The 2,754-nt window shown below is 43.5% G+C and overlaps 1 pseudogene; it reads left to right on the top strand.

The window, feature by feature from the left end:
* The first annotated feature begins 320 nt into the window (after positions 1 to 320).
* On the top strand, positions 321 to 1,947 carry LOC116087484 (annotated as a pseudogene).
* The last annotated feature ends 807 nt before the right edge of the window (positions 1,948 to 2,754 follow it).

Here is a 2,754-nt window from a genome sequence, read left to right on the forward strand (position 1 = left end):
TGTTCTCATCTGCCTTTAGTTCCAGCTTTTAGCATTTTGTTGGTGTTCCTGTGGCATAGAAAAGGTGGCTGTGGGGCTGGTGAGATGGCTCAGCGGGTAAGAGCACCGTCTGCTCTTCTGAAAGTCGTGAGTTCAAATCATAATGAAATCTGATGCCCTCTTCTGGTGCGTCTGAAGACAGCTACAGTGTACTCATTTATAATAATAAATAAATTTTTAAAGAGAAAGAAAGAAAGAAAAGAAAAGAAAAGAAAAGGTGGTTGTGAAATTTTAAGTCCCGATACTGACCTCAAGTTGGAAGAGGCGACTCCGGTCTCAAAATGGGGGGCCATGATCCAAAGGAACCAGCACAGCTGAGAAAGCTGTTCATTGGTGGTCTGAACTTTGAAACCACAGATGATAGCATAAGAGAGCATTTTGAGAAATGAGGCGCACTTACAGACTGTGTGGTAATGAGAGATTCGCAAACAAAACGTCCCAAAGGCTTTGGTTTTGTGTTTGTTGTTTTGTTTTGTTTTAAGATTTATTTATCTATTTTATGTAAGTACACTGTAGCTGTCTTCAGACATCCCAGAAGAGCGCATCAGATCTCATTACAGATGGTTGTAAGCCACCATGTGGTTGATGGGATTTGAACTCAGGACCTTTGGAAGAGCAATCAGTGCTCTTAACCGCTAAGCCATCACTCCAGCCCCCTGTGACCTACTCTTGTGTTGAAGATTTAAGAGGCTACTTTGAAAAGTATGGCAAGATTGAAACCATAGAAGTTGTGGAAGACAGGCAGAGTGGGGAAAAAGAGAGGATTTGCTTTTGTAACTTTCTTTTTCTTCTGGTTTTTCAATACAGGGTTTCTCTGCGTAGCCCTGGCTGTCCTGGAACTCACTTCATAGACCAGGCTGACCTCGAACTCAGAAATCCGCCTGCCTCTGCCTCCCAAGTGCTGGGATTAAAGGTGTACACCACCACCACCTGGCTGCTTTTGTAACTTTTGATGATCATGACACAGTTGATAAAGCTGTTGTTTAGAAATACCACACTAAATTTAGAAATAGATTAACATCAGTCCAGTCAACATACTAGGATGATGAAAGGGGCTTAGGAGCTGCCACCACTAATTAAGGAGCTAGTGAAAATCTATGGCTTCTTGGGAAGGAAGAGATAGTTTTCTTAAGAGCTAGTCCCTGATAGGTCCCACTCCAGTGGATGCTAGCACAAAATTGAATCAATGGATTTTTTTTTTAAAGGACATGAAGTTAGGAGATGTTAGGGAATTAGGGGGTGCAGATGCGGAGGTAGGCCTGGGATGAGTTAGTGGGGATAGTGAGGAATGAAAATTAACAAAAGATATAGTATGAAAGTCTCAAAGAATCAATAAAAGAAACACCATTTTCACAAAAAAAAAAAAAAGAAAGAAAGAAAGAAATACCACACTATTATTAATGGGCATAATTAACAATATGCCCATTGAAGTGAAAAGGGCCCTTTCTAAACAAGAGATGTAGTCTGCTGGATCACAGAGACGTCGTGGAGGTGGATCGGGCAACTTTATGGGTCTCGGGGGAAACTTTGATGGAAGAAGAGGCTATGTTGGTGGAGGTGGTGGCAACAGTAGTTATGGAAGTGGTGATGGCGGATATAATGGATTTGGAGGTGATGGTGGCAGCTATGGTGGTGGTCCTGGTAGAGGAGGTTATGGCGGTGGCAGACCTGGATATGGAAACCAAGGTGGTGGATATGATGGTTACAATGAAGGAGGAAATTTGGGTGGAGGTAACTATGGTGGTGGTGGGAACTATAGTGACTTTGGAAATTATAGTGGGCAGCAACAATCAAACTATGGACCCGTGAAGGGGGGGCAGCTTAGGTGGAAGAAGCTCAGGCAGTCCCTGTGATGGTAGCTATGGATCTGGAGGTGGAAGTGGTGGGCATGGTGGCAGAAGGTTTTAAAATGAAACAGAACCGGCTACAGTTCTTAGCAGAGGGGGAGAGAGCGAGGAGTTGTCAGGAAAGCTGCGGGTTACTTTGAGACAGTCATCCCAAATGCATTAGAGGAACTGTAAAACTCTGCCTGTGGTCAGAAAAGTCACTGCGGCTTAAACAGGAAACCCTTCTTGTTCAGGACTGTCGTAGCCACAGCTTGCAAAAAGTGCAGCTATCGATTCATGCAATGGAGTGTCTGTAGCTTTGTCTTTGTCTTTTTCTTCTCATTACATCAGGTATATTGCCCTGTAAATTGTGGTAGTGGTACCAGGAATAAAAAATTAATTCCTAACTTGAAAGAAAGAAACAAAGGAAGAAAAAAAGAAAGAAAGGAAGGAAGAAATGAAGGAAGAAAGGAAGGAAGGAAGGAAGGAAGGAAGGAAGGAAGGAAGGAAGGAAGGAAGGAAGAAGAGCAAGTCTAAGTCCCTCATTCTTGAGTAACCCATCTGCCAGTCAGCCCTACCCCACCTCTGTCTCCCTGGCCACCTTAAAGGAAGCATGACATGCTCTCTAGCTTCTGGCCGAGAAGTTTCCCTGCTGGGGAGTCACCAGGTAAGAAGTCTTTCTGGCCTTATCCATGAGAAACCATGAGACCATTCTGCCTTCGGGGAATGTTGTTCTCTTGGAATTTCCTCTTCACATCTTGTTGGATCCACTTAAATATCCATTTTCATGTCTTTAGAGCAGTGGTTCTCAACCTGTAGGTGGCAAGCCCTTTGGGGGGAGGGGGTCACATATCAGATATTTATGTGAAGTAGCAACAAAATAATTTTA

This window comes from Mastomys coucha, unplaced genomic scaffold (assembly GCF_008632895.1).
Source record: "Mastomys coucha isolate ucsf_1 unplaced genomic scaffold, UCSF_Mcou_1 pScaffold13, whole genome shotgun sequence".
NCBI lineage: Eukaryota > Metazoa > Chordata > Mammalia > Rodentia > Muridae > Mastomys > Mastomys coucha.